Source organism: Pogoniulus pusillus, unplaced genomic scaffold (genome assembly GCF_015220805.1).
Source record: "Pogoniulus pusillus isolate bPogPus1 unplaced genomic scaffold, bPogPus1.pri scaffold_63_arrow_ctg1, whole genome shotgun sequence".
NCBI lineage: Eukaryota > Metazoa > Chordata > Aves > Piciformes > Lybiidae > Pogoniulus > Pogoniulus pusillus.
The window spans coordinates 739,410-760,342 of record NW_026974713.1 but is presented as its reverse complement, the minus strand read 5'-3'; positions in this window follow the sequence as shown (position 1 = coordinate 760,342).

Sequence of the window (20,933 nt, the reverse complement as noted above, 5' to 3'; positions counted from 1 at the left end):
GAGTGACTCCCTCCCAGTGTGCCCCAGCATCAGGCTGAGGACTGCTGGGCTGCTGCCAGCAGGACTTGGGGAGGTTCCCCAGCCAGAGTCTGAGGCCATGTCCTGCTCTCTCCTCCATGGCCTTACTTTGCCCATGTTGTCCCCCTCCTCTCTTCCAGAGCCACCCACACCCCCCTGGGCCTGGATCCTGCGCTGTGTCCTCACCCTGCTCCTCCTCTTGTCCATCCCCATCTTCACCCTCATCCTCCACAGCCAACGTGCCAGCAGGAGCAGCCAGCCTGGAGACATCTCCATCTCCACTGCCCTCTGATGCCCTCCCTGCCCTGGGCTCTCTGCTGTCCCCACTGCAGCCTCACAAAGACTCCTTCTCCAGATCCTGCATCCCTCCAGACATTCCCAGCACCCAGCTGGGTGCCAGCTGCCAGGGACTGCTCCTTGGGCACCAACCTGGTAGTGATGGAGCCCTGGTGGAGGCCTCCTGGTGAGCAGAGGAGTTGTGGGTGCTGAGTTGCAAAGGGTTTGCTCAGCAGGAGCAGCTGTTGTGCTGGGGGTGTGTTGAGGTTTGAGCAGGGCTAACTGAACAGGCTTAGGTCACTCTGATGGGGAGGCACAGCTGCAGAAAAGTGGCCCTGGGATGCCAGCAGAGAAGCTGAGCAAGCTCTGAGCTGTGTGAGGGGGCAGACTGCTGAGGCCTGGGAACGGCTGCACAAAGGGGGATTAAGGGGGGCAGTTGGCCAGGTCTGCCTCTGTGCCTGTGGGCAGCTCATCTCCTGCTGTGTAAGGTTGTCAGGAGCACACAGCCCTGCACTGAGCTCTGTGATACAAGCATCAGGCACAGCTTCAATGAACAGATTGACCTCCTGTGTCCCCCTCTGGCACAAGCTGGGGTCTCTCCCACTCCTGCACAGCCTAAGTGAGGCCAACTCAGCAGGGCTGTCTGAGCTGGGCTCAGCTGTGCCCACAGCAGCTTTCCCAGGGCTGGGGCTTGCAGGGGTAGCTCCAAGGGTGCTGAGACCACCCCAGGCTTTGGGCTGCTGCTGAGCCAAGCACCAAGGCTGGGCTTGGCCAAAATCTTTCCCCTCTAAACATTGTCTGACAGCTGGGCAAGGGCATGGGAGGGGGCACAGCTGGGCCAGCTGAGCCAGACCCACCTAAGGGCAGCTCCAGGCCACGTGAGGTCAGCTCAGATCCAAACACTGAGGCTCAGAGGAAGTTGGGGGGCACTGCATGGTGGGGTCTGTCCTGGGGAGCAGGCACTGCTGGTGGGGAGCAGAGGACAATGTTGGGCTTTGCTCTGCTGTCTTGGGGCCTTGCCTTTGGCTTTTGACACATTAAACTGCTCCCACTCTGCCCCAGCAGCCTTGGCTTCTCTTTCCCCTCTCCCCTGCCCATCTCAGAAGGGCTTTGGTGAGCACCTGGCCCCCAGACAGGGCCAAGGCACCACAAATGGCCTTGAGGGACCCCTCTGAGCAGAGCTGGCAGAGCTGCTGCTCTCCAGGCTCCTGGGGACACCTGGGCTGGGAGGGAGCTGCCAGAGGCCTAAGGGTTTCCTTCCCTGCTGCCTGGCAGAGGTGCCCTGGAGCTGAGCCAGGCTGAGCAGGGCTGAGGTTCTCTGCCCAGAGTCAGGGCCAAGGGGTGGCCATGTCTGGCTCTCTGCACCCCAGAGCCACCATCTGTGGGGCAGGGGGACTGGGCTGGAAGCTTCCAGCAGGAGACAAGGCTGGGGGTGCCCAGGGATGGGACAGCTGGGGGTGGGGTCTTGGCATCTGCAGCCTCCAGACAGCCTCCCCAGGCTCAGCCTTGCCCCATGGGTTCTCAAAGCCTCCAAACCAACCCCTCCCATCCCTGGCCTGGCACACAAAGGGGTTTGGAGCAGCCTGGTGCGGTTTGGTGGCTCCAGGAGGAGCTGAGGACATCCAGCTGTGGTCACAGCCCAGGAGATGAGCAGCTGGGGCAGCTCTGGCCCCAGGGGTGCAAAGCAGGCTGAGGAGCAAGGTCTGGAGGGGTTTGCAGGGACACAACCTCAGCAGCAGAGCCTTGGAGGCAGGGCTGGAGGTGCTGCCTCCTGCCTGCATCTTGGAGCTGCAGCTGGGCAGTGGAAGAGCCAGAGGAGCAGAACCTTGGCCATGATCCCAGCCCCTGTCACTTGTCCTGCCAGAGGCCATTCCTGCCTCCTCCAGTATGAACAGGGCAAGAGGTGGACACCAAGTGGAGAGTTTCCAGAGGTCCACACCCCAAGGAGCTCCAGTTCCAGCAGAGCTGCTGCATGAAGGCTTCAGCAGACATCCCAGGGTGCAGGTGTGGGGCAGGGAGGGCTCCAGGCACAGCAAACCCTGCTGAGATGTCCCTCAGCAGCAGAGAAGCTCCAGGCCATGGCCACCATCAGCTGCATCTCCTCCACCCTGGGTGTCCAGAGGGCTTTGGTGACTGAGCTGGTCTCAGCAGCAGTGTTGGGATTGCAGCTCCAGGGGAGCTGTTGGCCTGAAGACCTCAGAGGTCTCCTCCAGGCTCAGCAGCTCCATGGCTGCCTGCTTCTAGATGCTCCAGGTTGGCTGCTGGCCCTGCAGAGCCTCCTGGGCTGTGCCGAAGATGCCTCCCTCAGCAGGGTGGGAAGCTGCAACCTGTCCTCTGCAGCCTGCCCCAGCACAGCCAGCTGTGGTCAAAGCCCTGCCAGGAGCTGCTCCAGTTCCCATCCCTGCCCTCCCCCCACCTTCTCCTGACCCCTGCCTTGGAGCTCTGCAGCTGCTGCTGCTCCCAGCTCCAGCTCCAGCTCCAGCTCCAGCACAGCTCCCCGGGGGGGTCCTTCTGGAGGAGTCTCTTGGCTTGGTGCTGGGCAGCAGCTGGCTGAGGTGGCCAGAGAAGAGCCCCAGCTGGGCCATGGCAGAGCCCCAGGCTGGCAGCTGCTGTCCTCTGAGAGCAAGGCCTGAGGGGCTGCAGAGCCTTTGCTCAGCCCCCAGCAGCCCTCAGCACTCAGCTCTCCTGCTCGGGGCCTTCCCAAGCCCTCTCCTGGCACACAGCTCCAGAGCTCCTGGACACAGCCTCCTGCCCATGTGCAGCCCACAGGGAAGAGCCTGGAGCCCCTTGGGCACCTGGGGGCCCTGCAGGTTGCCTCTGCTCCTCCAGCACTGCTGCTGCTCCTCTGGAGGGCTCCACAGATCCCATGCTGCTGGCTCCATCCCTGCCTGCTCCACTCACACAGGCAGGAGGCCACCAGAGCTCTGCTCCATCACTTGGCTTGGCCATCACAGCTGCTCTCCAACGTCTCCATGGGCACAAGCCCCTCCTGGAGATGCTGCTCCTCTGCTGTCCTCCCACATCTCAGGCTCTTGCCATGGGCACTTGGCTCTGCCACAGCCAGCAGTGCTCTCCCTGTGCAGGGGCAGAGGTGTGGGGCTGGTGGGAGGAGGTCCATGTGTTGGTGTCTGCTCTTGGAGATGCTGCTCCTCTGCTGTCCTCTGCCCCATGGCAGAGGCTGCTCTGGGCATGGTGAGGACAGGAAGGGACTTTGGGTGGGATTTCCTCTTGGGAAGGACAGTGGGGAGCAGATGTGAGAGGAGAGGCAGGAGCAGAGCATGAAGAGGAAGCTGCTGCTGTCTGGGAGATGTCTACTTGTGCACCAGGCTTGCAGGACAGAAATTGCCTCCCCTGGGGCAGCTTGAGGCCATTTCCTCTCCTCACAGGCTCACAGGATGTTAGGGGCAAGAAGGGACCCAAGGAGCTTGTGGAGTCCAACCCCCTGCCAGAGCAGGACCACACAACCCAGCACAGATCACAGAGGAACTCATCCAGAAAGGCCTCAAAACTCTCCAGAGAAGGAGACTCCACAACCTCTCAGGGGATTCAGTTCCATCTCCCTGTCCCAAGCCTGGAGCCTTCATGAGCCTCTCATGAGCCAAGTGCAGGACTCAGCTCTTGGCCTTGTTGAGCCTTGGCCTCTGTCCATCCATCCAAGCTACCCAGACCCCTCTGCAGAGCCTCCCTGCCCTCCAGCAGACCAACACTGCCACCCAGCTTGGTGCCATCTGCAAAGCTCCTGAGGGAACTCTCAGTGCCCTCAGCCAGAGCATCCCTGCAGAGCTCCTCCCCAGGCATCAGCTCCAGGCCAGGCCTTGAGGGACTGCAGAAGACAGAGGTGCAGGCAGGGACACAAAGCCAGAGGTGTTTATTCCTCCCAGCAGCAAGACCAGAGCACCCCTGCAGCTCTGAGCAGAGGCAGCTTGGCTGTGGGCACCTTGGCATGGCCAAGGCTTGTGGGCAGCTGCTGCCCATGCCAAGCCCGGTGCTGGCCACTGCCCAGCAGGAACTGGACATGAGGGAAGGGCTTGGTACAGGGCAGGGTCTGCTGATGGGGACAGCCCCACTGAGACCCCATAGGGATGCCTGTGCTGGGTGGCAGTGGGCATGGGAAGGGCAAGGTGGAGATCATGGTGAGGTGAGGAGCTGGGGGAGCAGCATCAAGCTGCCAGCTGCCAGTAGGGCCCAAGCTGCCCCCCCAGCCCCTTTGCAGCAGTGCAGGAGGTCTGAAGCAGAGGGGAAAGGCCCAGGTGGACAATTCCCCTCTCAGCTACCTGGGCAGGTTGCCTGCCTGGCTCAGCGTGGCATAGGTGGCAGAGATGCTGCTGGTGGTCCCCTGGGGCACAGGAGGCTGCAGAGGGAAGAGGAGACCCTGGGGCTGCCCCTGATGGCTCCAGAGCAAACGTCCCAGGAGCCAGCAGAAAGCAAGAGCAGAGCTGGGGCCAGTCCCTGCTCCTCAGGGGCTCCTGAGTTCTTTGCTGCTTCTTTGCTCTTGGTGGCTTCTTGGTGGCAACAACCCCATGGCAGTGCCCAGCTCAAGTGCCCAGTGTGCAGCCCACCCAGCAGAGCCCAGCCCTGAGGCCCCAGCTCCCTGCCTTGGCACCAAAGCTGTGCCCAACTCACCCTGCTCCGTCCAGCGTGGGCGATGGTGGAGCCTGGCAGGGGACAAGAGGCACCTGGTGAGCCCTGGCTGCATGTCCTGGCTGGGGCTGAGCCCCCCCTGCCTCTGCAGAGCAGGTGCCCTGTGCTCAGCACTGAGTGCCCTGCCCTGTGTCCCCTTAGCTTCCTCTTCTGCAGGCTGAGCAAGCCCCGAGCTGGGCTCAAGAGCCAGACCCACAGCCTGAGCTGCTCTGCTGGCAGTGGAAAGGAGGAGAGAGAGAAATCCTGGAGGGGACAACTCCAAGGCTGTGCTGGGAGCTGGACTGCAGCCTTGGGGCCAGCAGGGGGAGGGAAGGTCCTTGGCAGCAGCTGGGGTTGGTGCCCATCAGCCTTGGGATGTTGTCACCTTCCTTCTGAGGCAGCAGAACCTGGGTGCAGTGGAGCTGGGAGGAAGCTGCCCTTGCTGGGGGTGGGCAGATGTCCTCCACATCTCCCTGGCACGTTGGTGGGGACACAGGTGGGCTTGGGAAAGGTCCCTGATGGCAGCACAAGGACATGAGGAGTGGGAGTGACTCTGGGGCACCTCCCTGCAGCTCCTTGGAGCTGCTGAGGCCAGGGCAGGGCTGAGTGACAGGCACAGGGCTGCTGGAGGGCAGTCAGCCCCCAGAAAGGAGGTCCCAGCACACAGAGGGTGCTCCATGGCCCAGCAGGAGGGAGAAGGAGCTACTCACAGTGGACTTGGCTGTAGGTGACCTCTTCCATGTCCTGGCTGGGCCCTTGCTGCTGCCTGGAGAAGAGGAAAGGCTCTGGGGGTCTGTGTGCAGGCTCTGCTGGGGCCATTGGGGTCATGCCCATGGTTGAAGTTCTTTTGCAGCAGCTCCATTGCTGGAGCCAAGCTCAGGGCAAGCTCTGCTCCTCCCTGCTTGCATCCCAGGTGAAACCATCCCTGACACAGAGCAAGGAGCACCTGAGGGCACCCAGGGTGTCCCCATCTCCATCCCCCCCACAACCAGCAGGGTTTGCTGCTCACCTTTGGCATCTCTCTCTCTGCAGGCCCCTGCAAGGCAAAGGAAGTCAGAGGTGAGCAGGAAGAGCTCTGGGGCAGCCCTGGCTGGCTAGGCTGTGGCTGGAAGGCTGCAGACTGCCCCAGGAGCTGCTGGAGTCCCCATCCCTGCAGGTGTCCAAACTAGCAGTGGCCATGGCCCTGGGGACATGGTTCAGTGGCCATGGCAGAGCTGGGTTGAGGTTGGACTCAGTGATCCCCAAGGTCTTCTCCAGCCACAACAATTCCATCATTCTCTGGCCCCATCCCCTGGCTCCATCTGAAGGTGAGAGGCTGCAGCTCCACACCTCCCTGCAGCACCCCCCCCATCACCATTCCCATTTCCCAGGCTGGCCTCCCCCAAGCTCTCAGCAGCTGTGCACAGCCCAAGTGCCCAGGAGCTGTGAGGGCTCCACTGGGGTCAGCTCCAAGCCTTGCTTCTGGTGCCCAGAGGGCTGCAGCCAAAGGCCACCTGAGGCAGGGCTGGCTTTGGTCTCTCCCTCCCCACTCCGGCATCCAAGGGCAGGGAAGGGCTTCCCCATCTCAGCACCCTGCACCCCTCAAGGAGCAGAGGGATGCCCTGCTGCAGGACATGGTTCAGTGGCCATGGTGGTGCTGGCTTGAAGGTTGCTCTTGCTGATCTCCAAGGAGTTCTGCTCCCTTTATGCTTTGATGGTCAAGAGAGCCCTGAGAGGTTCAGCTTCCCATGGCATGGGGGGAAGGAGTTGTTGCCCCTGAACTGGCATGGGTCAGGCAGCAGCAACCCTGCAGCAGGGTGGGGGCTGGGGTTGACCTTGTGTCCCTTAGCCACTCACCTCTCTTGATGGCCCAGGAGATGGCTGCAGCCAGGAGGAAGAGGAAGATGGACACCACTACCAGCACAGTGCCTGTAGAGCTGAGAGGGGACTGGTTCCTGTCAGCTGGTGGGGACAGAAAGGTTGGGGAAGAGTTGTCATGAGGAGGAGAGATTTAACTCCTCAGATCCTGCTGAGGAACCTCCTTGTGTCCTGATGGCAGCAGCCCAGCAGCCCTCAGCCTGGTGCTGGGGGACAGTGGGAGGGAGTCACTCACCAGAGGGTCCTGCCTGGGGGGTGGCCTGAGGAGCTGAGAGGAGAAGAGAGAAGATGAGAGACTGCAGCTGGACACTGCAGGGTCTACAATCTCAGCTGGCAGCTGTGGGACCCTGAAGTGTTGCCTGCTGTGCCCCAGGGCCAGGTCTCACCTGGGACACTCAGGTTCCTGGCGGCACTGAGGGCAGAGCACCTCACTTGGTTGGATTCCTCCCTGACCTGGTACCCACAGCTGTAGGTCCCCATGGTCTGCAGGTTTGTGGTCAAGATCCCAACATATCTCTGCTGCCCCAAAATGCCTTTAGTGCTGTAGATCTCCATCCCATCCTTGCAGAAGACAACTCTGGCTGCAGGAGAGTTCTAACCAATGGTGCAGAGGAGCAAAATCTGTTCTCCTTGCTGAGCTCTAGAGCTGACCAGGGTCAGCTCAGGAGCTGGGAGGTCACCTGCAGAGATGGCAGAGGGATGTCCCAGGGCAGCCTTGCTGCAGTCTCCTCCTCTGCAGGCCTTGCCAGCTGGGCAACACCCCCCAGCTCTGCTCCTCCAGCCACCCACACAAGCCCCTTTGCTGGCCCAGCCCTGGGCTCACCATCAGCTGGGCAGCTGCAGATGTCCTGGCTGGTCCCAGCAGCACCTGCAGCGTGGGGCACAGAGGCCTTTGGTTAGAGGGGCAGGAGCTGGCTCAGCCTGCTGGCTCTGCCCAGCTGCCCACTGCTGAGTGCTCTGCTGGGCAACCACCTGCCCAGCCCTGCCTCTGCCTCCTGCATCTCCTGCAGCTCACAGCAGCACAGAAGCTCCTCCATGGACACCTCCCCAAGCCCCTTTCACTTGGCTTTGTTCTTCTGGGTGCTGCCCCTGGCTCCCCACAGCTCTGCAGCCCCTGCCAAGCTCCACTCCATGCCCCATGGCCCCTGCAGGTGTTGCAGCAGCAGCCCCTTTGCTGCCAGCTGGGCTGCTACTGCAGAAGGCCATCCATGGTCTTGCTGCCCTCCCCACAGCAGCTCCTGCCCCTGCTGCCTGCAGGGCTGCTCCACATGCCCCTTGCTCAGCCTGCCCTGTGCCCAGCAGGGCTCCTGTCCTGTCCCCTTGCTCAGCCTGCCCTGTGCCCAGCAAGGCTCCCATCCTGCCTCCTTGCCCACCCTCCTCTCACAGCACAGCACCATGGAGGCTGCCAATGCCCTAGCAGATGTTCATGCCCAAGCCTCAGCCCAGCACCCCCTTGGCCACCATCATTGTGCCCAGCTCAGCCCCAAGGCCAAGGCAGCCTCCAACTCACCCAGCAGCAGCAGCAGGAGCTGGAGAAAGGACCCAGAAGGAGCCACCTGGACACATCCTCCCTGCCCCTGCATCTTCTGCCTGCTGCCAGCCTCTGCTGGGCTCTCAGCTGGGCCAGTGGCTCAGGAGCTGGTGGCCTGTGGCTCGCAGCGCACCGGGGCCAGGCTCTGCTGCACTTCTGTGGCCGGCAGGGAGCTGGCCACAAGCAGAGGCTGTGATGAGAAAGGGCCCTGCCTCACCCTCCCACACCAAACCCTGCCCTGCAGAGCCCTGGCTTGCATTTCACCTCTCTCTGAGCCTGCTGCTGCAGCCTGTGCTGCTAGCTCGGTCCTCAGGACCTGCCTCCTCTGTGCAAAGCCTCCTGAGGCTCACTCTGCAGCCTGCTCTGCCCTTAGCTGGCTGCTCTGCCAGCTGCTCCGCTATGTCCAGCCAGGGATGGTCCCAGGGTCACCTTGCCATGGCCCCCAGGGGTTGCAGAGTTCTGGCTGCAGTGGGCAAGTTTGTGGGCTCCAGGCAGTGCTCTCCAGGCTGCTGCCGTTGGATGTGGCAGGTGGGTGAGTGCCGTGGAGGCCCCACAGGCCCCACATAGGCCTTACAGCTATTTACCTACCAAAGGGACACAAAGGGACACAAAGGGACACAAAGGGACACAAAGGGACACAAAGGGACTGGGGCCATAAAGCCTCCCCCGGGCCCAGATTGTGTAATGCGACTGTGTAAGCCCAAGTGCTTATGGCCTACCAGGTGCAAGGCCTGTGCTCTTCCCATGTATTAGATGATATATATTAGATGATCTGGATGAGGGCATGGAGTCAGTCATCAGCAAGTGTGCAGGTGACACCAAGCTGAGGGCAGGTGTGGCTGGGTTGGAGGACAGAAGGGCTCTGCAGCAGGACCTTGACTGCCTGGACAGATGGGTAGAGTCCAAGGGGATGGCATTCAATAGCTCCAAGTGCAGGGTGCTGCATTTTGGCCACAACAACCCCATGGAGAGATACAGGCTGGGGTCGGAGTGGCTGAGAGCAGCCAGACAGAGAGGGATCTGGGGGTGCTGATTGATACCTGCCTGAACATGAACCAGCAGTGTGCACAGGTGGCCAAGAGAGCCAGTGGCATCCTGGCCTGCATTAGGAATGGTGTGACCAGTAGGAGCAGGGAGGTCATTCTGCCCCTGTACTCTGCACTGCTTAGACCACACCTTGAGTACTGAGAGAGTCATTGGACACTGGAATGGGCTGCCCGGGAAGGTGGTGGAGTCGCCGTCCCTGGAGCTGTTCAAGGCAGGACTGGACGTGGCACTTGGTGCCATGGTCTAGCCTTGAGCTCTGTGGTAAAGGGTTGGAATTGATGATCTATGAGGTCTCTTCCAATCTTGATGATACTGTGATACTGTGATACTGTGGTATGAGGGAGGCAGGCCTGTGGACCCTGCCTAAAATGGTATGGTTTGGCTAACTGCCATCCTGATCGGCTATTCTGTACCCTAGGGGCAATTCATCTTGGTCCACATTGACAAAAAGGGGATACACAGGTGAACACCCTGCTTTGCTTCATTGCTTTGCTTCCCTGCTCTGTGCCTGCTCTCTGTGCTGTGCCCAGCCCTGCTGCTCTTGCACACTGCCTTATTGCTGCCTGCTAAACTCCACTGCTGCGAGTCACCAGGAGCAGACCCTGGATGCCTGCATGCCATCGGCCTGTGTGGCCAGTGTGACTTGGTGCTGCGATTGCACCACATCTGCCCTCTGCACCTGAAGGTCCTGCCTAGAACCCCTGGACACAGACACAGATGGTCCAGAAGAAGCCAGGAGCAAGGCCAGAGATTGTCTGCATCCTGTCTCCAGAAGCTGGGAAAATTCAAGCCTCAACATCCAACAAGACAGAGTCCCCTGAAAGCATTTGGGCATGTCGTGGAAAAGCAGTTTAAGGAAATTGATGGGGAAAACAGGCGAGGCTGATTTGCAAAGATTAAATGATTTCTTGCTAAAACAGGAGAAATGCCCTTCCCCGAGCTTATCTGCACTACCCCACGTAAATTCTTTGATCCGAGGTCGCAGGTAACATTGCAGAAAATGGCAAATAAGAGAGTCTGTATTTCAAAGAGCTCTTTGAGTCTTGAGAAGTTAGTCAGTCTTTAAACAAGAGTTTGTTGGTTACTCACTATTCGAAGCAGTTCAACAGGCCTTGGAGTATTATTGAGTTCAGGGCGTGGTCTTTTCCTTTGTCAGGGTCGGGCCGAGGTGGGCCCCCGGCCTCTGAGGGTCGGATGTTGCCGGCTTCGTGCCAAGCAGGTTCAGAGGAGCTGGAGCAGCAGGAGCGAGAGTGAGCGATCCGAAGCTCCCGATCAAGGCAGACACCATTTATAATGTCTAAGAGAGGTGTGCTCAGCCAGCCCAGGCGATTTTCACGTTGTTCTCACAGATTGGTACAAAGTTATCATCAACTGGTACAATTGGACAATTCTTACCATAAACAACCTGTAAGACCACCCAGAGTTCGGCCCACCGACAGGTGGTCAGCGGACATGGGAACCAAGGCCTGTAGTTCAAAACATTGGCCAATGTTTACCTTTTATCCTTCCTTAGGGAGGAATCTTCTCATGGGTACTGGAAAGGTTGTTTTGGGTTTTGCGACTGCTTTTGGCCTTCAATGTGAGACAATGTAACATGCACAGCATGGGCCTGCTAAAAGGGGCTTTGTTACCCTCCATGACAGGGCACTGTCTGGGCTGTGGCCAGCCCCCATGAGGGTAATAATCATAATCTGTGAGTAAATGCTCAATGCCTCTTTGTGATTCTCTGCTGCCTTCTGCCATAGAGCAGAGAGAGCTTGTGCCCAGCTGCTGGGCATGCAGCATTGACCACAGGAATAGTCTCTTCCAGTTCAACTAATGTTGAGATATTTGCTGGCTCTATGAGTTGTAGATATTATCCATAGAATGTTTCCATTAGAATCATAGAATCATAGAATCAAGCAGGTTGGAAGAGACCTCCAAGATCATCCAGGCCAACCTATCCCCCAGCCCTATCCAGTCAACCAGACTATGGCACTAAGTGCCTCATCCAGGCTTGTCTTGAACACCTCCAGGGACGGTGCCTCCACCACCTCCCTGGGCAGCCCATTCCAGTGCCAATCACTCTCTCTGTGAAGAACTTCCTCCTAACATCCAGCCTAGACCTACCCCGGCACAACTTGAGACTGTGTCCCCTTGTTCTGATGCTGGTTGTCTGGGAGAAGAGGCCAACCCCACCTGACTACAATGTCCCTTCAGGTAGTTGTACACAGAAATGAGGTCACCCCTGAGCCTCCTCTTCCCCAGGCTGTGCACTCCCAGATCCCTCAGAATCTCCTCACAGGGCTGTGTTCCAGGCCCCTCCCCAGCCTTGTTGCCCTTCTCTGGACATGTTCCAGCACCTCAACATCTCTCTTGAATTGAGGGGCCCAGAACTGGACACAGCACTCAAGCTGTGGCCTGAGCAGTGTTGAGTACAGGGGCAGAATAACCTCCGTTGTCCTGCTGGCCACACTGTTCCTGATGCAGGTTGTCTTGGGTTCAAATGCAGGTTCCCAGAGACTCTAATAAATTTAATAGACCCAATGGCAATTTATAGAATTTATAGAGTGCCCTCCCCTCTTCCCCCTCCTTTCCCAAAGATAGGGAGAGAGAGAGAGATAAGCACACCCAAATAAATCAATCTCACTCGATTTGGAAGTTAAAAAGGAAAAGTTTAACAATAACTTAGAAAAGGGATTGGAGGTAGGGGAGTTTACAAAGGATAGGGAAGGGAAAACAGCAAAATACAAACAGGGATGGATACAACCCGAGCAATGTGATGGTGTCTCTACCTCGTGGCTGCCACGTGGTGTGCTGGTATGCAGTGTGTGTGTGTGTGTGTCAAGAGGGAGCCAAGGAAAAGAGGAAGAGGAGCAGGAAGCTCCTCTGTTTTATAGGACAGGAAGTGGGGGGGGAGGGGGCTAACCATCACCTGGAGTGTGGCCCACCCCTGGGGAGGGGCCAAGACCCCTAGGGTCAGGTTCAGGGTTATGCCCCCCCAGGAGTGCTAACCCTATACATTCCACCCCTTGGTTAGACCACTTCCACCTTCCTACAAACAGTCTTCTTCTCCAAAGATGGGAAAAAGTGTCCATGGGTTAAGAGTTCTTGAAGTCCTTCTTGGTCCCCGGCTGTATCCCAAGGCGATGTGCTCCTCTGGTCTGGTGCAGGTTGGTGAGGTGTGAGCAGGACAGGAACGGAAGATAAGTCAGTGAAACAGGAACAGTTCTTGTTGGAACTCAGGAAAGAGTCTTCTCCCTCTGTGAAGAAAAACATCAGGAACAGTCTCTTGGTGTCTGGCATCAGGGGAACAGGTGTAGATGAGATGGCTGTAGACATCCTCTGGAGGGAAATCAGGAACAGTCTCTCACTGCAGGGCATCAGTGACGAATCAGGTGCAGGGTTCTGGTTGGACGCCGTGGTGTGATGTGATGCTGTAGGACTCTGGATAGCGGCTGGTGTGATGTAGGTTCTGTTGGACGCCGTGTAGTGGTGAGGGTATAACTACAAAAACAACTTGTAACCCCTTATGAACTATAATACAAGTATCACACAACTATGATACAACTATAATACAAGATAACCTGAAATATCTGGAACACATGGAATCAACTCTGAGATTTCAAAACCTTTTCAGCTAAAGAGAGGTTTCTCTGAGGGACACACTCGATAACACCAGTTTCCATCATCACCCAGTATGTATGACCAGGACCCTCTGCAGATACCACCCCTTTGATAGGTTTTCCCCCACCAGAGGCAGGAGCAACCCACACAGTCTTTCCCAGTAGATTCCTTTCACAGACTACAGGAACTCCATCTCCCTCAACTATGGGCAGTAGGGCAGCCTGAGCAGGACCAGCTCTGTTAACTGATCCCCTGCTGTTCACCAGCCAGGTGGCTTCTGCAAGGTGCTTCTCCCAGTTTCTGAGAGTTCCACCTCCCATAGCCTTCAGGGTGGTTTTCAGCAGGCCATTGTGACGCTCAACCTTTCCTGCAGCTTGTGGGTAGTATGGGATGTGGCAAACCCATTCTATCCCATGCTCTTTTGCCCAGTTGCTTACAAGGTGGTTCTTGAAATGGGTCCCATTGTCTGACTCAGTTCTCTCTGGGGTACCAGGTCTGCACAGGATGTGGCTCTGCAGGCCCAGAATGGTGTTACGGGCAGTAGCATGAGGTACTGGGTAGGTTTCCAGCCACCCCGTGCTTCCCTCCACCATGGTTAACACATACTGCTTGCCACTGCGAGACCGAGGCAGAGTGATGTAATCAATCTGCCAGGCCTCCCCATACCTGTACTTTGACCACCATCCCCCGTACCACAAAGGCTTCATGCGCTTGGCTTGCTTTATGGTGGCACAGATGTCACATTCATGGATAACCTGAGTTATGGCCTCCATGGATATGTCCACGGATCTGTCTCGGGCCCATTGGTATGTGGCATCTCTTCCTTGGTGACCAGAAGAGTCATGTGCCCACCGAGCTAAGAACAGTTCACCTTTGTGCTTCCAGTCCAGGTCAATCTGGCAGATGTGGGCAGCCAGGTCAGCTTGGTGGTTATGCTGCTGCTCTTCAGTGGCTCTGCTCTTTGGGATGTGAGCACTGATGTGTCGGATTTTAACTGGTAGGTTGTCCAGGCGTGCAGAAATGTCTTGCCAGAGGTCAGCAGCCCAAATAGGCTTCCCTTTTCTCTGCCAGTCATTTCTCTTCCACTCCTTCAGCCACCCCCATAAGGCATTTGCTACCATCCATGAGTCGGTGTAGATGTATAGCATTGGCCACTGCTCTCGTTCTGCAATGTCCAGGGCCAGCTGGATGGCTTTCACCTCAGCATACTGGCTGGATTCACCTTCTCCATCCCTTGCCTCTGCAACCCTGCGTGTGGGGTTCCAGACAGCAGCCTTCCATCTCCGCTTGCTGCCTACCAGGCGGCAGGATCCATCTGTGAAGAGAGCAGATGCCTTTTCCTCCTCAGGAGGGTCACTGTATGGGGGGGCTTCCTCGGCACGGGTCACTGCCTTCTCTTCTGCTGGCTTTCCAAAGTCAGTGCCCTCTGGCCAGTTGGTGATGACCTCCACAATGCCTGGGCGCTCGAGAGTCCCCATCCTAGCCCTCTGAGTTATCAGAGCCATCCACTTACTCCAAGTGGCATCTGTGGCATGGTGTGGAGTTGAACCCTTCCCTTTAAACATCCAAGTCAGGACTGGAAGCCTTGGAGCTAAAAGGAGTGGTGACTCCGTCCCAATCACCTCAGAGGCAGCTCTAACTCCCTCATAGGCAGCTAGGATTTCTTTCTCTGTGGGGGTATAATTGGCCTCTGAGCCTGTCTTGGGTTCAAATGCAGGTTCCCAGAGACTCCTATAAATTTGGTAGACCCAATGACAATTTATAGAATTTATAGAGTGCCCTCCCCTCTTCCCCCTCCCTTCCCCAAAAGACAGGGAGAGAGATAAAGGTAGGGACACCCAAATAAATCAATCTCACTCGATTTGGAAGTGAAAAAAGGAAAAGTTTAACAATAACTTAGAAAAGGGTATTGGAGGTAGGGGAGTTTACAAAGGATAAGGAAAGGGAAAACAGCAAAATACAAACAGGGATGGATACAACCCGAGTGTGTGATGGTGTCTCTGTCTCGTGGCTGCCACGTGTTGTGCTGGTATGCAGTATCAGTGTGTGTGGTCAAGAGTGAACGCAGGAAGAGAAAGAAAGAGCAAGAGACAGGCAGCTCCTGTCTCTTTTATACCACAGGAAGTGGGGGGGAGTGGGCTAACCATCACCTGGAGTGTGGCCCACCCCTGGGGAGGGGCCAAGACCCCTAGGGTCAGGTTCAGGGTTACTCCCCCAAGAGTGTTAACCCTATACATTGCCTTTGTACACCTTGCTCCAGAACCCGAGTGGGAGGCCTTGTGTTTCATCAGGAGCTTTCTGCCATAGGCTCCAGCTAGGACCATTCTCACCAGCTGCTGTATAGAGAATGTTCTTAAACTCTGGGCCGGTTTGAACTGGTCCCAAGGCCGTGGCATGGACCACCTCTCGTTTGATCTGGTCAAATGCCACCTGCTGCTCAGGTCCCCACCCAAAGTTATTCCTCTTTCTTGTAACGTCAAAGAGGGGTTTCACAATTTGACTGTACCCGGGAATGTGCATCTTCCAAAAGCCCACACACCCCAGGAAGGATTGTGTCTGCTTCTGGTCAGTGGTTCCACCATAGTGGCCACTTTATTCACCACATCCATAGGGATGTGGCGTCGGCCATCCTGCCATCGAACTCCCAGGAACTGGATCTCTCTGGCAGGCCCTTTCACTTTGATTCTCTTAATGGCAAAACCAGCATCCAACAGGATATTAATGATCTTCTCACCCTTCTCGAAGACCTCCTCTGCTGTCTCACCCCATACAATGATGTCATCGATGTACTGCAGATGTTCCGGAGCTCCACCCTTCTCCAGTGCAGTCTGGATGATGTTATGGCAGATTGTAGGGCTGTGCTTCCACCCTTGAGGCAGTCTGTTCCAGTGGTACTGGACTCCTCTCCAGGTGAAGGCAAACTGTGGCCTACATTCTTCTGCAATGGGGATGGAGAAGAAAGCATTAGCAATGTCGATTGTGGCATACCATTTGGCCTCCTTCGTTTCCAGTTCATACTGCAGCTCCAACATATCAGGCACAGCTGCGCTGATTGGAGGAGTCACTTCGTTCAGGCCTCGGAAGTCCACCGTAAGTCTCCACTCCCCCATCTCCTTTTGCACTGGCCATATCGGGCTGTTGAAGGGTGAGTGGCTCTTGCTGATGACAAGCTGCTGCTCCAGGCAGAGAATCAGCTGCTGGATGGGTAGCAGGGAGTCTCTGTTGGTGCGGTATTGCCTGCGATGAACTACATGAGAAGCAATAGGTAACTTAACATCTTCCACCTTGTGGGTACCAACCACGGAAGGGTCATCTGACAAGCCAGGCATGATAGACAGCTGCTCTTTGTCTGCAGTCTCTACAGCTGCTATGCCAAAAGCCCACTTGTTCCCCTTCAGATCTTTAAAGTACCCTTCCCGGAGAAAGTCGATCTCTAGGATGCAAGGTGCATCAGGGCCAGTTACTATGGAGTGCTTCTCCCACACATTCCCGGTGAGGCTTATCTCAGCCTGCAGCACAGTCAACTCCTGAGACCCCCCTGTGACTCCTGCAATTGTAATAGTTTCTGTCCCTCTGTGGCTGGAGGGGATCAGAGTGCATTGGGCACTGGTGTCTACCAACGCTCTGTACTTCTCGGCCTCAGAAGTGCCAGGCCATTTCACAAACACGTCCCAATATACTCTGTTATCCCTGGCCTCCGCCTGGCTGGAGACAGGGCACCTCTAATGCTCAGCAGTGTGACCGCATGAGGCACATGGACCTGAGTTACTGTCTTCACCACCCCTTGGGCGAGAGGGCTGCCTGCGGGACACTGGGGCAACCCCTCTTCTGGAGGAGTTATTCCCTGTGTTTGTCCCCTGCAGTTCCCTTACCCTGGCCGATAGAGCTGAGGTGGGCTGGCCATGCCATCTATCCATGTTTTCCCCATGGTCACACAGTGTTCTCCAGAGTGACCCCCTGTGTGTACCCTGTCTGCTCTGGGCTGGTCTCCTGCGGGGAGGAGGAGGAGCACGGCGGCGTGTGTTCCTTATAGCTGAGACTTGCACCCATTCTGAAGGTGAAGAGCAGTCATCCTCTGCCTTCTGCATTTCAGAGAAAGAGGCTTTCAGCTCGTTCATTTCTTGGGTGAGGGTCTCTACAGTGGCAATTAAGGTTTTCCTCGACAAACTGTCTTCAAACTGTCTTAGGTCATTCACAAACTCCCTGATTGTGGGAAGGTTGTTGGGGTCTCTGCCCAGCAGCAGTGCTCCCAATGTGGGGGCATATGTGGAAGGGGCACACTGAGTCAGTTTCTTTAAGAGGGCTGGCTTCATGCGGACATCATCAGGGTCCGAGGGCCTCTGGTCGGCTCCATAAATTATCTCTTGAACCGCCATTTGCCTCAGGTATGAGATCCCCTGTTCCATATCTGTCCATCTAAGGGGATGGAAAATCATGTCATCCTTAGTCGGGTACCTGTACCTCACAGCTATCAGAAGCCTGGCCCAAAGTGAGTGGGTACCATCGAGCCTTCCCAGCTCCTTATCCACACCTCCATCCCTCGACAAGGATCCCAGCTGCTTCGCCTCCCTGTGATCTAGGTCCACTGTTTCTGCTCCTGCATCCCAGCATTTCAAAAGCCAGGCTAAAAGGGACTGTCCGTTTGCCCTTGCATACTCCTGCCTTATGTGCCTGATTTCCTTTCTGGGCGTGGAGCTGATAAGGATCACTCCATTATCAGGTCCATTTCCAGCTGGTTGCTGTTGCTGGGGGGTGCTGGTTCCCGAAGAGGTCCCTTGCCCCGGATCGGTATCTGCGGGAGGATTTGGGTTTGATCTGGCTGGCCGCGTGGTGATGGGGGCAAGATGGATGGGGCTGGGCTGAGGGGGCAGGGTCCGGGGGGCTGCCCTGGGCGGGACCGGAGGCGGAGTTCGGGGCGGAGCCGTGCTAGGGGCGGTCTGCCCGGTCTGCCCTGTCGCCCATCCCCCGCAGCTGCAGCTGGGGCAGTGAGGACTACCCCTCCCCCTAAGCACCCTAATGGCGGCGCCCACTCGATATTTCCACGTGTCCCAGTTCACCGCTATCTTATTAATTCCCAAACCCAAATTTACACACAGTGAAATAACAGCTATCCAGTACCATTTTTCCCCCAAAATATCTGGAGCTTCTGTGCTCCAATGCATATACTCAGATTGATTCCATGTTCCAGAAACATTTCTAAACACAGTGATATTACTAACAGAATTCAGGAAATAGGCATAGACTCGGGCAGGCAAATGCTTAGAATATTCCCAGAGCATATCAATGACAATCCAGAAGACATGGTAACTTATAAACTTTAACAGCCAGCCCCACAACAGCCATGCAAATGCGTTAATGATTAAGACTTTCAGAATATCCATTTTTTTAACTTCCAAATCTTCTCTGAAAGAATTCTTTCTACCTAGCCCCACGTTGAGACGCCAAAATAAATTGTCTTGGGTTCAAATGCAGGTTCCCAGAGACTCTTATAAATTTGGTAGACCCAATGACAATTTATAGGATTTATAGAGTTTATAGAGTGCCCTCCCCTCCTCCCCCTCCTTTCCCCAAAAGACAGGGAGAGAGATAAGAGGTAGGGACACCCCCAATAAATCAATCTCGACTCGATTTGGAAGTAAAAAAAGGAAAAAGTTTAACAATAACTTAGAAAAAAGGGATTGGAGGTAGGGGAGTTTACAAAGGATAAGGAAGGGAAAACAGCAAAATATAAAACAGGGATGGATACAACCCGAGTAGTGTGATGGTGTCTCTGCCTCGTGGCTGGTATGCAGTATCAGTGTGTGTGTGTATTCGTGAACGCAGGTAGGGAGAAAGAGGGCGAAAAGAGGAAGAGACAGGAGAACTCCTGTCTTTTATACCACAGGAAGTGGGGGGAGTGGGCTAACCATCACCTGGAGTGTGGCCCACCCCTGAGGAGGGGCCAAGACCCCTAGGGTCAGGTTCAGGGTCACTCCCCCAGGAGTGTTAACCCTATACAAACTGCAAATAAGTAATGTTGGAAATCTGGGTGGGAGCTGGGGGGGGGCTGGTTTGGAGATTGGCCTCTGCCCTGGATGTGAAATTGAAGCTTTTATCAGATTGGAAGTTGCAGGAGAGTTGCTTTGGCCTGCAGCTGTGCCTCAGAGTTTGTGATGCTCAAGAGGCAGCTGTGCAGTAGCTGGTGCAGGAACTGAGCTGAACTGGAAGCCTACAGTCCAGAAGGAAAAGCTTCTCCCTCACAGTCAGGCCCTGGAATCAGCTCCCAAGGGCAGTGTTGGATTCCCCTGGCCTGGGCATCTTTAAGAGTGATCTTGTGAGGGGCTGGTCCAGCTGATGGCAAGTGCAGTGTCAGCTGGCAAGGTTGGAGCAGAAGGTCCTTGGGGTCCCTTCCAGGCTGGCCTTCTGTGGTCACAGAGCTGTGCTGGACATGTTGAGGACAGCTGCAAAGCTCTTGAAGCCTTTGTGCAGAGTGCCAAAGACATGAGTGAGCCTGGAAAGTGACTGCAGAGTTCCCTGCTGAGAGCTTTTCCGAGCTGCCCAAGCATTTGTGTGAGTTTCTGCTGAGCTGGGAAGGGATTTGGGTTGTTTTTCCAGGCAGTTGGAAAGCTTTTTAAGCATTCTTCTTGTTCTGCTCCTCGTTGGCCTTGGCTCAGAGGCTGTCACAGGCTCAGAGGATGTTAGGGGTTGGAAGGGACCCAAAGAGATCATGGAGTCCAACCCAGGACAATCCTATCTGACACAGAGATGACAGATGAAGACATCCAGAGAGGCCTTGAAAGTCTCCAGAGAAGGGGAGTCCAGGACCTCTGTGGGGAGGCTGTTCCAGTGCTCTGTGACCCTTAAAGAAGTTCCCCCTAGTGTTGAGGCAGAACCTCCTGTGCTGCAGCTTACACCCATTGCTCATTGTCCTGTCCCAGGGAGCAGTGAGCAGAGCCTGTCCCCCCCATCCTGGCAGCCCTCAGATACTTATAAACATTTATCCAATCCCCTCTCAGTCTTCTTTTCTCCAGACTAAGCAGCCCCAGGTCCCTCAGCCTCTCCTCACAGGCCATGCCCTCCAGGCCCCTCATCATCCTTGTAGCCCTCTGCTGGACCCTCTCCAGCAGATCCCTGTCCCTCTTCAACTGGGGAGCCCAAAACTGAACACAGCATTTAACATGAGGTGTCAGCAGGACAGAGTAGAGGTGGAGGAGAACCTCCCTTGATCTGCTGGACACACTCTGCCTATACACCCCAGGATGCCATTGGCCTTCTTGGCCAGCAGGGCACATTGCTGTGCCATGGATAACTTGTTAGCCACCAGGACCCCCAGGTCCCTCTCCTTGGGGCTGCTCTCCAGCAGATCACCTCCCAGCCTGGACTGATGCAGTTTGTTATTCCTCCCCAGATGCAGGACTCTGCCCTTGTCCTTGTTGAACTTCCCCTGGTTCCTCTGTACCCAGCTCTCAGTCTGCCCAGGTCTCTCTGGAGGGCAGCACAGCCTGCAGCTGTCTCAGCCAAGCCTCCCAGCTTGGTGTCAGCAGCAAACTTGCTGAGCAGCCTCTGTCTGTCTGTGCCCTCATCAGTGTCATTGATGAAGATGCTGAACACTCAGGACTGTCCCCAGCACTGATCCCTGGGGGACACCACTGGTCACAGCTCTCCAGCTGGAACTGGCACCATTGCTCAGCACCCTCTGAACTCTGTCTTGCAACCAGTTCCTAATCCACCTCACTGCCTGCTCTTCCATCCCACACTGCCTCAGCTTGCTCACTAAAATGTCATGGGAGATGGTGTCAAAGGCCTTGCTAAGGCCAAGGTAGACTCCATCCACTGCTCTCCCTGAATCTCCCCATTTGGTGATGGCATCATAGAATACTCTGAGGTTAGTGAAGCATGACTGCCCCTTGGTAAATCCATGCTGACTACTCCTGATAAGCTTCTTCTCTCCCAAGTGCCTTGAGATGCCCTCCAGCAGGAGCTGCTCCATCATTTTTGC